This window comes from Lissotriton helveticus, chromosome 1_1 (assembly GCF_964261635.1).
Source record: "Lissotriton helveticus chromosome 1_1, aLisHel1.1, whole genome shotgun sequence".
Lineage (NCBI taxonomy): Eukaryota > Metazoa > Chordata > Amphibia > Caudata > Salamandridae > Lissotriton > Lissotriton helveticus.
In genome coordinates, this window is record NC_136057.1 from 736,358,597 (window position 1) to 736,372,097 (window position 13,501).

The window sequence follows — 13,501 nt, forward strand, 5'->3', positions numbered from 1 at the left end:
GAATGTATGTGACCAGTACTGCCACGTAACTGGGCCTGCCAACATGGTATTGAAGAAATCCCCCCTTGCCTCCAGGCACCAAAGGCATGCAGGAGAAGGAGACACTTTGGCCCTCCAGAAGCAGTAAGGTGTAAGATATGCTAGTTGAAGATATTTGAACTAGACGAGCATGAGCAGTGCGGAGATCCCCAACACACGAGGCACCATACATGCATCCTGCCAGTCTATCTCCTCCAGAAGGCCTACCCATTCCTCCCAGCGTGTTGTCAAGGGGCCCATCAGGTCTGGAGAGTGTTAAACCTGGGTCTTGTAAATTTGTGAGATCCGCCCTCTCTCAGGTGCCCCATAAGTACTTGCACCTCCAGTGGATTGTGTTTCAGGACTTCCCCAAGTTAGTTGTGATAAACTGACAGAGTGTGCTGAAGCTGCATGTTTCTAAAGAATTGTGATGGATCTTGAGAACTTTGATGTGGGATAGTTGTTGTTGCAGTGCCCAGTTACCCTAAATAGTGGGATTGTCCAGATGTGTTCCCCATCCTGTAAGAGAGGCTACAGTCACAATGGTCTGAGTAGGAAGATCCTGATGCAATAGGACTTTTTGAGTAGATTCTGTCTGTTGAGCCACCTCTGAAAAAACTTATATGCGTGCTGATTTAAGCAGGTTTTTAATTCCTTTTTACCATAATATTGCAACTATTAGTCTTCCAAACATTTTTGCAGTGGTCTCAAGTAAAGCTGGGCATTGGCCATTAGAACAAGAGGCAGTGGACCATAGGAGAGAGGAGACTTGCCTTACTGTTGGCTTTGTAGCATGTAGCAACTGGTGAAATGTTTGACATGTGGTATATACTCTGCCCTCCAAAAACATCTTCTCTGGTGGCATTGAGACATGCTTGTAGATAGTCCAGAATTTGAACCGGAATGATTGATTTCTCCAGGTTCACACAGAGACCTAATTTTTCTACTAATGCAGCCGTTCAGTCGAAGTCCTTTGTGTTGGATATGCAGTTTGTGCCTTTATTGAGTATGAGTTTGCAGAGATTTTGCTTTTGCGGCGATAGGCCACAACCACTGCCATTCAATTTGAGAAAGTCCTTGGGGTTGACTTGTGGCTGAATAGTATAACGTTGCAGTGGTAGTGAGCTTTAGCAACAAGGAATCCAAAATGTTTCTGGTGCTTTTCTGCCATTGGAATGTGAAAATAAGAATCCCAATGGTCCTCACAGCACATATATTCTCCCTTTATGAGCTATTTATATGTCTGATGCAGTGCTTGCATCCTGACATTTTTCCTTTCTATGTCTTTGTTGGCTCTACCCTGGTCTAATATGATTATGATTCTCATTTGGAGTCTTTCTTGTGTATCAAAAGTTTCTGGAAAAGATGCCTTTTCCTCTTAGCGATTGAGAAACCAGTTCTGTGTGTTGTTTTTGGAGGTAGCAATGTTATTTACATTTGATGGTGATTATTTCTGCCCCTAGATCATGCAGCTGGTGTTGTGATTCTTGTTTCGGGGGAGTCATGGGCGTCGGAACCTTGAATTGGTTTTTATAGCTGCAATTTGTTAGTTATAATTCATCTTCACTATTCAAGGTGCTTTGTCACACTCCTTTTCACTGGAGTGGCGAAAAGACTAGATGGAGGGATCGCCTTATTGTTTATTATTGTGAGAGAATGATTTTCCTGGTGTAGAGCTTCTATAGGCCTGTTGTGGCTGTTGTCATCTGCCACGACTCATTCTTTGTCAACACTTGTTCCCTCTGAGATTAAGTTTAGTAGGACCATTGGGGGAGTGAGGGAGTGTAATACCCTCTCTCGCTGATGTTGCCTGCTGTCCCTGCAGCAGGATTTCAAATGATAAGATAGTTTTTCTCTTTCAGGCCCTCTGTTGTAAGATACTTTTGAGTCTTTTTTCATCAGATCAACATTTTGGATTGTGCATCCAGGTTCAATGATGTTAGAGGAACCCATGATGCACATCATAATGTTATGCTGACACAAAATGTAGTTGCTAGGTTTGCTCATCCATGGCTACACTGATTTCCTTAATATGTCCTTCATTCAATACCGAATAGAAAATCTTGTTTCCTGTCTTTCATCTACTCGTCTGTGAAAGTGAGCATACATTAAGGTCATCTGTCATAGTAGCAGAGAAGAGAAGAGTCACTGGCCAATTTAAGGGCTATTGCTGCTGAATAGCAGGCATTCTTGCCCACTGCTTCCATCTTTTTGCTTTTTCTCTTTGGTGGCACCGATCTCTCTGTTGCCGATGGATGTAGTGTGTGGACTATAGAGACTATAACTGAGTCTAGGTTTGGTTTCCTGGTGAAGAAATAAAGGATCTTGCTGTGCAGACTTATATATTTTGAGAAGATGTGTACTAGCTGATTTTAAAGTGGCTTTTATTCAGGTTTGTTTCTCTACAAGTTCATTGAAGACTGAAACCAGTGGGAGAACACGTTTTGCCGATGCTCTAGGTTGTAATGTCTCCATTATAACTGAAACTGAGGTGTGAGGAGACTCTCTGTGTCTATTAAGTTTCCCTGCACTTCTATCAAGGATATCCTGGAATGTCAAGATATCCATAGTAGGAGATTATAACGGAGAGGCTGGGGTTGACGTAGGCATGTATGAAAGATTCGATGTACGATAACCTGGATGTGCTTGGAGAGGTGGTGGGTGTTCTCATGCGTTTACGCCGGTCAGGAGTATGTGAAGGACATGCAGAAGTAGTAGGCTCCAATGATTGTGGAACTGCTGGGAGTGCAAAAGGTGGTTTGGGTATTCCTGGTGCTGAGAAATGATCATATGGTGTGGCACTGGAGGTTCTAAAACTAGTGGCTGTAGAGGGTCTTGCAGTGGATCCTATGCTGGAATAATCAGTCATGGTCTCACTGAAAAAAGAGGCTCTTCAATAGAGTTGGCATTGTCAGAGTGAGTGGAAGACACTTTATGAATTGAGGCCGCAAAGTCACGTGACCTCGATCTTTTCTACATCAATCTCAGGGTTGACTCCAGAGAGACAAGTATTCTCGGTGCCAATACATGGTGTCTCGACATTGAAGTTGGTGCTTTGGAATTAATGCCATTGAATCTGTTGTCTACGATTGGTGATTTGCTCGTGTCAGGGCTTACTCCTTTGCCGGTGTCATTGCAGTTGCCGTCAAAGGAGGAGGCCTTTACATTGGAGGAACTGATGTAGAAGGAGGAGGTACCGTAGAGGTTGTGATCGACACCTGGGCTCTCAGTGTCAATGTTGTAGGAACCGCTTAAGCCCACAATGGTGAGTAGGTTGGTGAGGAAGGTTTTGATGTCGACTAATGCTTAGAGTGATAATGGTGGTGTATTCTGCATTTTTGTCTCCCTGGATCTCCTTCAATGGGGTCCTGTTTACTGGCGAATCTGCGATAGTAGAGGGAGATCCCTCTCTTCTTCTCTGCTTCTTCCTTTCCTCCTCAGCCCTGAGTTCTTCTGAGTTTCCTCTCAGGTGTATTCCTTTTCTGACTTTGAGTGCTCATTTTATTATTTTCGTTCAGAAAGGACAGTCCTTGACAGAGTGAGAGGCAAGCAAACAGACCACACACTGGCCATGAGTGTCAGAAGCAGCCTTCTTTCTCCCACAGGAGAAGCACTTCACATATATTGAAGGTATTTTGAAGAAAATAATATCCTTTCTCTGAAGGTATTTAGGCACAAGGAAATAGCAGTAGACTTTATATGTTGTCAAGTAAAGGTAAAAACCTGGATTTCTTCAGAAAAAAAGAGAGTTGAAACCCCTCAAGTGTTCAGAGATTCAGTCAGCATGATCTGGAAAATAGAAACTGAGGTATAATTATATAGTACATTTCTACATCTAGATGCTGTGATGTGGTTTGTGTTTAATCAGAATAACTGCAGTTTTCTGCTGAAAAATAGAGTAAAAGCTAGCTTGTCACTAAACTATTCAACATCAAGGTATCTACCTCCACTGTCATGAAAAACATAAATATATATACACACACACACACACACATACACATATATTCACTGAGAAAAAGAAAGATTAAAGTAACTTCATAGTTTGATGAATATGTCGGTAACAACATTAACGTTTCGAGCAACAACAAAAAAAAACATAAATTCGCCACTTATACATAGCAGCTCTAATTATACCTTGCCCCCACCATGCACTGCTTATGAGCTCACACAATACATCACTCGTGACATGTTCTATGACATTTATGACATCGCTGATGACATTTCAAATGACATCATTGATGACATCTAGAAATATCAACCCACACTCTCTTGATGCTTCTTTTTCACAAAACAAGGACACCTCCTGTAGTCACACACTAAAAGATTATATGTATAAAGCAAGGTAAATTATACTAAAGATTGTCTTGCTGCATCTACTTACTGTGGTGCAGGAAAGGTTATAAAATTACCAAGTGCACAAGAGACTGCCGTCTCAATGTAGTGGGGGATTAGAAAACGTACAGGAAAGACATAACTTACTTCATCAAGGAGTGATGCTGCTAGAGATGGGGTTTCTGGTTGGCTAAGTTATGCACCTAAGCCAGGCAGAACCCACTACTCTATTCAGGGTAAGGGAGTTACACACACAAGATAACCCCTGCTCACCCTCCTGGTAGCTTGGCAGAGCAGACAGGCTTGTCCCAGAGGCTGTTCCATGTGTAAAGCGTTTGCGAAACACACACACACCAGTGACACACTAGGCACACTACAAAAAGAGACTCCTCACACGCTTATAATAAAATATCCTTTGTATTATACATAAAAACACATTAAATCACTTTCACATAAATCACTTTGCCAACTGGACAATTATCAAGACAACACATAGATCATAAATCACTTTGTGAATAAATACTCATAGATTGCACATGTCCTAAAACATAAGTCACCTTGCTCTCCATGTAACACATATTAGGCCACACTCACTTTGTCCCCCATGAAAAACATATTAGGCCACACTCACTTTGTCCCTCATGTAAAACATATGAGGCCCAAGATCACTTTGTGCACTCCAGGATGTCCCAGCTACACCAACATGTGTCTCACTGGTTTTATCAGAAGCAGGCAAATGGCGCGAATCACGATGGGGTAAATGAAGGGACAGAAAACTGCCAATATCAGCTACTCACTTGCAGGCACACCGTCCCAGTGCTCTAGTGCTGGTTTGCAGATTCAGGCTGTCGACCCGTACCTTGCTCACAGATGTGGCAGGTGTACCAGTGACCACAATGCCCCGGTGGGAGCTCTTTGAGGCGAACCTCGGGTAGACCCTGCTCAGTCTCCCCTGTATGTCTGCAAAGCAAACTGCCACTTCCCGCTGTCCACGGCAGGACGGGCAGCAGTGTAATCTCCCCTGGGGCCTTCACTCACCTCTATGAGAGCCAGAGACTCTGGCACCCACACTGGTTTCAGGACGGGCCAGGCAGACAACCCTTGGAAGCCTGACTCGCTCCCAGCAAGGGTGAGGACGGACCGGTGGAAGTGGCCTCAATCCTGCAGGCGCTTCTCCCATGTGAGCCCCAGCATGGCTCATAGGTCTCCCAGCAGGTTCTTCAGCGGTGCTGCGGCCACTTAGCACTGATATGTGCTGCAAATGGTTGAGTTTGAGGGATTCCTGCGGTGCAGCGCTGACTCCTTGGCTGGTGGGGCCACGCTGAGGGGGGCAACCAGACAGGACGCTGACCCTTATCCTGATACACAGTGCTCCCATGGCACTGGGAGCTCATGATACCAAGGGGCCAGCCACACCGTGGTCCTATAGGCATATGTAGCGCCCACCAAGCACTAAGCACATCAAAGAGCCAGGGAGCAGAAACCGCACTCCCCACACTTTGAGTTGAACAGTAAAGAGCTCCTCATAAAATAAAAGGGTGAAGAACAGTCCAGTCCTTCTCCTACTTCGGACAGGAGCAGCAATTGCAGGCCGGCCCGCCCCACACATATCCGGGGCAGTGCTCATCACACAGCTCTTTCCTACCAGGAAGGTTATTTTCAGACCCCACAAGGATCTTTCTCCTTGAAGTCCTGTGTATTCCTGAGACTTCCAACAATAGGCCAGCACACACCAGCCCTTGGAGATTCTTTACAAGCAGGATACCACAGCAGGGCAAAAATAGTCTGTCCTTTTCCTCCACCACAGACAGAAGAGGCAACTGCAGGCCAACACACCCCTCACACAGAAAAGGTAGCGCTCCTCACACAGTCCTTCCACTCCTCTTCTTGGCAGGGTCCTCTTGTTCCTTGAAGTAATCTAAAGTCATGGTGTTTTAGGTGCAACACTTATACCTCATGTTGTCATTGTTCTCTTTGCTGTAAGGGTCTCTGAACCCAGTCCAAACCAGTCTTGTCCTCTCTGATGCAACATGACCACAGGAGGCGGAGACAGCATTGTCAAAAAGTAGACACCGCCTATTCAGGTGCAAGCATAACTCCTACTACCACTCTAAATTCAGACCATGTCAATTCAGCCCAGCGATGATTCAACCAGGCAAGGCAGGGCACACCTCAACCCCTCAAGTGACAGTCTAGAGTGAATGCACATCCCCAGCTCCTGTCACTCAAACACCAGACGCTGAATACACAAACAACAGAGGCACACAGGATGGTAAAGTAAGAAAATGCCTACTTTCTAAAAGTGGCATTTTCAAACATGGAATTTAAAAACCACCGTTACCAAAAGATGCGTTAATAAATTCTGAGTTCTTTGAGCCTAAACTTAATTTTTCTATCTTCTCCCTATTTTAAGATACACATGTAAAAAATTTAAAGTGCAACCCCAATTATAAGCCTATTGGACAGACAACCATTCAATAGTGAAAAACTAAATGCACAGTATTTCACTATCAGGACATGTCACACACACAAGTACATGTCCTACCTTCCACATATACTGCACCCTGCACATGGTGGTACTTTGGGACTACCTTAGGGGTGCCTTACATGTAGGGAAAGAGAAGGTTTGGGCCTGACAAGTGGGTGCCCTTCCCAGGTCAACATGGCAGTTACAAACTGCGTTCGCAGACACTACAGTGTTATGTCTTAGACACATATACAGGGCTACTCCTGTGGGTAGCACAACCAGTGCTACAAGCCCACTAGTAGCGTTTGATTTACATGCCCTGTCACACACTATGCACAATACTAGAGACTTACCAGTAAATCAAATATGCCAATCATGGATAACCAATCATATCACAATTTATATAGAGAGCATATGCAGTTTAGCACTGATCAGCAGTGGTAAGGTGCCCAGAATCCTATAGCCAACAAAAACAGGGTCCGAAAAATAGGAGGCAAAAGGCAAAAAGTTTGGAGATGACCCTGCGGAAAGGGCCAATTCCAACAGGTGCTCTCTTGGATCCTACCTGCACCCTGACCAACAGTCGACGGGTAAGGTAGCGAGTGTGCCACATGATCAGATTATTTTTTTTAAACATATTTTATTGAGTTTTTAAATACCGCTTGGGCAGTTGCAAGATATAAACCAATTTGAGACAGGATATTGACAAAGTACCAAGCATGGAATCATCATTTGGTACAGTTTGCATATATAACAACAACAAAAACCAAAACTTTGCGCAGACTTTCCCACACCACCCACATTGAAGGGCATGTTTAAGTATCGATGTATGTCCCAATAGAGAAAACAATATACAGTGCATTATGGCCCAGAACGTCTGATGAAAACTGCTTGTCAAGGGGTTTGAGAGGGAAGAGGGGGAAGGTCTATGCCCCGATACTAAGCCCATCCAGACCAAATTTTCTTATGCTTCTGACAGCAACCCTGCACCTGGAACACCTCTATCTCCGCACCCATGCATTTGTCTAATTCATCCCTCAGTCCAACTTTGTTTAATATTTATGTGAGCCTGCTGGCAGCCATCATAAGATCTTTTGGGCTGCTTTCACATCTTATGCAGACGATACACAAATCGTGCTATCCCTTCAACCTGGTAAAGGACCTGTAACAGCCAAAAGATGCCACAACTGCATGAAAGCAGTAAGTGGCTGGTTCTCTTCCAGGGGATCCTCATCAAAGTCATATGCACTAGAATATTCACGTCCATGCGCGGGACCCCGGAAACACAATCATATATGTGCCTCACATATATGTATCTATATATATATATATTCACTGAAAAAACCATAGGTTATAGACCATATATAGTTAGGAATTAGCATTTACAAAACCTTGAAAATTCACTGAAAAAAACATAGGTTATAGACCATATATAGTTAGGAATTAGCATTTAGAAAACCTTATTTTACTCACACAAAACCATTGAAATTCCATATATAGTTAGTTGCACTAACTATATATCGCGCACCCGCAATCCACTGCTGATGATGTCACATATTACATCATTCATGACATGGTCAGTGACATCACTGATGACATCACTGATGACATCTCAAATGACATCACTGATGACATCATCCAGTAACTGTGTGTTTCTGTAAAGTTTAAATATGTTTTACATATTGAAGAATGAGTAGATGTAGAAGTGTCTGGATGAAGGATTTAGTAGGTGCGTGACTGACTGTATGAGTGAGTGATTAAATGTGTCTCACTGAGTGCATGGGTTAGTGACTAAACTGTCTTAATTTGTGCATCATTATGTCTGTTGTTCTGTAAACTGCTGCATGTGTTGGTCAGTAGCTATATGAGTAACTATATGGGTTATTGATTGATTGCCCAAGTATTTGTATGGGAGACTGAGTGTGTGTGGCTGGCTGGGAGGTGTGTGACTCTGTGCATATCAATGTGTACTTGTATCAATGATTGTATAAGAGAGTAAGTATGTGTTAGTATATGTTTCAAAATGTAAGGTGCTCTATGTTTAACTGTATAGATTAGAAAATGGAAGTGTGATTGATTATTTACAGGACTGACTAGGTGTGTGAGTAACTCCATGGATGAGTGACAGAGTGTGAGAGTCTGTATAGGTGTATGAGTGCATATGATAGTGTTGTAAAGATGAGTGATTGTATGTATGAATGATTGTATGGGTAAATGAGTGAATGTGTGTGTAAACATAGGAATCACTGAGTGCGTATGTAGTAACTAGTATTGGTGTGTCAATGGTTTCAGAAATTATACTCTGTATTTAACACTGGGTGTAACAGAGGTTATATTAAAGTGTGAGGAGATGCATTGTATTGTCACATGAATGATATCATCAGTGATGTGGTCATTGATGTCAAATGAGATGTCATCAGTGATGTCATCAGTGATGTCATTTGAGATGTCATCAGTGATGTCATTTGAGATGTTATCAGTGATGTCATTTGAGATGTCATCAGTGATGTCATCAGTGATGTCATTTGAGATGTCATCAGTGATGTCATTAGTGATGTCACTGACCATGTCATGAATGATGTAATATGTGACATCATCAGCAGTGGATTGCGGGTGCGCGATATATAGTTAGTGCAACTAACTATATATGGAATTTCAATGGTTTTGTGTGAGTAAAATAAGGTTTTCTAAATGCTAATTCCTAACTATATATGGTCTATAACCTATGTTTTTTTCAGTGAATTTTCAAGGTTTTGTAAATGCTAATTCCTAACTATATATGGTCTATAACCTATGGTTTTTTCAGTGAATTTCATTGGTTTTTTAACAGCTAATATCTGTAGCTGTAAAATGTATTCTTCTTTAAATCCAAAAATATATTTTATATGTTTATTAATAACTTTTTTTTTTTTATATTTTTTTTTCTTCGTTCCCGCTTCGCGAATCGGGAAGCTTCCCGTTAGCTGACCTTGATGCCGCGAAATAGACCGCGAGCCGGTAAACGTTTCTTTACCGCAACTGCCGCGTTAGAAAACAACATCATCACGCCTCCCGTCCGCATGACGTTTCGCGTTGTCGCGTGATACGTCATATGACGTGCTACGTTAGCGAACTGGTACGCTTACCGAGTCGCAAAGCACAGGTTTCTGGAAGCAAACCGGGAGGCCCTGCAAAGCGCGTAACGTAAACACAGCAGGTCATGTGACTTGGTAATAACACTTTTCATTGGTTCATTTCACTTTTGGTTTCCTAATGATGTAAGACTAGGTCATATAATATAAAATGAACACTTTTCATTGGTTGAGAACTATTGTTTTTCCCAAATGATAAAAATCCCTCCTTCTTTCCTCACTCTGACTTTCATCATTGTGAGAGAAAGACCCTTTGTTACCAGTGAGCAATGGCTTCTTTAGTAGCTTCAGCTGGTGCTTCCCCACCACCTCCACCACATCCAAGGAAGAGTGGACCACCTGCTCAAGTTATAATTCAGCAAGAAGAGGAAGAAGAGGAACAGGACGACGAGCACGAAGAGAGGCACTTTTTGCCTGAGGAGCCCAGGACGTCTCACCGGAAAGAAAACTTCATTTGGCAATTTTTTGAAATTCCCAAAGGTCAGAAAAAAGTAAATGCAAGATACGTAACTTGCCTTATATGTCAAGATAGACTGTCCAGAGGGACCGACAAAAAATACAGTTTCGGCAACTACACAATGCATCGCCATATGACTAGGTGGCATCCTAACAACTACAGTGCTGCACAGTTTCGTAACGACCTAGATAATCTCCCTATTATGGCCAGAAGATCTGTTGTACCGGAAGTAACTGGACCAGAGGGCAGGGAGATGGTGCCAAATATACAAACAAGATTTCGTGAAGTAAAACAAGTCTGCGTACATTGCAGTGGATTCATTTGCTACGGAGAAAGAAGCATCACTCTGATCAACAGAGCTATTGACTATCATATGCAAGTTTGTACGAAACGCCCCAAATAATAAATTCTTTTTTTTGTTTTGTTGCTCCTGTTGAGTCCTTTACAATGAATCGTTTTCGTTGCCCTCTCCGAAAAAAAACCCAAAAAAATATAAAACTGTTCAGAAAAATTCAAAAAAAGTAAAAAAATGTTCAGAAAAATAATAAAAAAAATATAAAACAACAAAAACAATAAAAAAAAAAGTTCTTTTCAGAACTACCTCCCCGTTATTAAAAAATTGGTACAATATTTGGAACTGTGCCAACCTCTATTTCTCTTAGTTCGCTTCCCAGTTCGCTCCCCGGTACGCGAACCGGAAGCGAACCCAAAACATTTTTTTAAAAAAAAGAACAGTAAGTATAAGGGAAGGAAACAGACAGTTATGTTAAAAGAAAGACAGCTATAGGGGAGTATACTAGAGATACTATTACCCGTAATCCACTGCTGATGATGTCACATATTACATCATTCATGACATGCTCAATGACATCATCAGCAGAGGATTGCGGGTAACAGTATCCCTAGTTTATTCCCTATAGCTGTGTTTCTTTTAACATAACTGTCTGTTTCCTTCCCTTATACTTACTGTTCTTTTTAAAAAAAATTTTTTAGATCAGTCAGAAACAGTGAAAGTAATGAAATATAAAAGACTACGTAGAATATGAGCACTGTATGCAACAACTTTGACACTTACAGAAGCCTCACCTTCTCCATGCCTCCTACACAGTTCTACATGTACATCATAAATGCAAACAGAACAGAATTAATTATACATGTTAAATGGTTTATTTTTGCTGTTCTCAGAATGTATCAAATTTCACTAAAACAGTGACTTGAAGGTATTCATCATATAACAGCGGGGAAAAAAAACACAATCAAAATGATTGTGTTTAAAAAACCCATACAACATAACAAATCAGAATTCAGAACTCCTTAAAGTTAACTTACTTTCCATGACGGCCAAGGATGTCCTATGAACAGCTTACACTCTGTTGTGCTGTTATTACTTTCAACCCGCCACTTTCTGAAAGAAAACCTCCATCGTTTTCAAAAACATGTTACATACAATAAATGACTTCTCGCTCTCTACCACACTTTTTCACAAGGCCAAATCGTGTCTGAGCCATTTATAACTCTTAGAATTCTTTTAAACCAATCCCGTCATGTTGTATTTCCGCAACTTTCACAATTAAAATGTTGAAGATCATTTTCACAATCCTGGACTAGTAATATCTTCCCCTTCTTGCTCAATCATGTTCTACATTTCCTATCACACTGATACTGCTTACTATGAAGCAGACTTACACTACCTTTATGACTAGTACAATTATTTAATTCTCTACATCACTTTTAATCACAAAGCAATGTAAAACAGTAGACAGCATTGCAGACTTGCATTCCCTCTACTCCATGTTTTGATTGGCTGCTTCAATTAGCTTATAAAAAGAAACAGTTTTTCTGAACTCATTCAAAGTGCACGTATTTCTCCATGACGTCCAGTGTTATGGTAAGAAGTTATGTCTCTATACTACACTTATCCTCAAGGCCAAATCGTGTAGGAGCCATTAGAACTTCTTGAAATTCCTCAGAGCACATCCCGAGATTCTTTCCCTAAAATTTTGGTTTTAAAAACACCAGGTAAGAGTTTTTAAGGTCATACGGCAATTTTTTTGTGAAAATTAAAACAGAATCATTGCAGAATGACCAGCCATTTCTACACTTTAAATAAGCTGTATAATGTCCTGATGTTATTGAAGGACCATCATGATATATAATTGCTACAGTTACAAAAGTCCTTCCTGATATTGACAACTGTGAAGCCACAAAATTTTTAATTAAAGTTGTCAATTTTGTTCCATCAGGCCTACATCGTTGGAACATTAAAATGACATACTGGCCATATGTTCGTATAAATAATGTGGACATCATTTCAGATTTACATTGGCTACACTCCATGTTGTGATCAGCTGCTTTTACTAGCTTATTAAAAGAGACTGATTTACTGTCTGGCAAAGTTAAATATATAAATCTTTCTGAGTCTACACTAGTAGTACTTGATACCCTACAGTTCTCGCAGTCATGCTGCCATTGATAAGAAAGCCCAAACAGGTGATCTACATCTACACCTTCATCATGCAATACATCAAGCATATACATTAAAAACTCCTGACAATCTTGCTGACTATTTTGAGAGAATTGTGTTTGGCCTGAACATCTGTCTAACAGATTTCGAATTTCAGACACACTTTCTATGTTTGTTCTATCAGTGCTACATTTCTCTAACACAGAATTTAACAAACTGCAAAATCTTTGATCAGAATTGACCACAATCTCTTCTTTTACATTTTCTAGAGAAAACAAAACATTAACCACTACATTAGCATAGCAGTTGACACCAGAACTGTTTTCAAATTGAAAACCAACAACATCTTCAACAGAATCCTTTTTGTTTCTGCTTATAATTTCAGGTTCATCAACTTTTCGTCTTTTTGCTACAACCTCCTGTAGTCACACACTAAAAGATTATATGTATAAAGCAAGGTAAATTATACTAAAGATTGTCTTGCTGCATCTACTTACTGTGGTGCAGGAAAGGTTATAAAATTACCAAGTGCACAAGAGACTGCCGTCTCAATGTAGTGGGGGATTAGAAAACTTACAGGAAAGACATAACTTACTTCATCAAGGAGTGATGCTGCTAGAGATGGGGTTTCT

The 13,501-nt window shown here is 41.2% G+C and overlaps 1 protein-coding gene across 3 annotated transcripts in view; it reads left to right on the forward strand.

Moving 5' to 3' along the window:
* Positions 1-13,501, forward strand: part of LOC144816539 (uncharacterized) — a 1,138,385-nt gene that overhangs the window by 310,159 nt on the left and 814,725 nt on the right. The gene's annotated exons all lie outside the window — the stretch shown is intronic.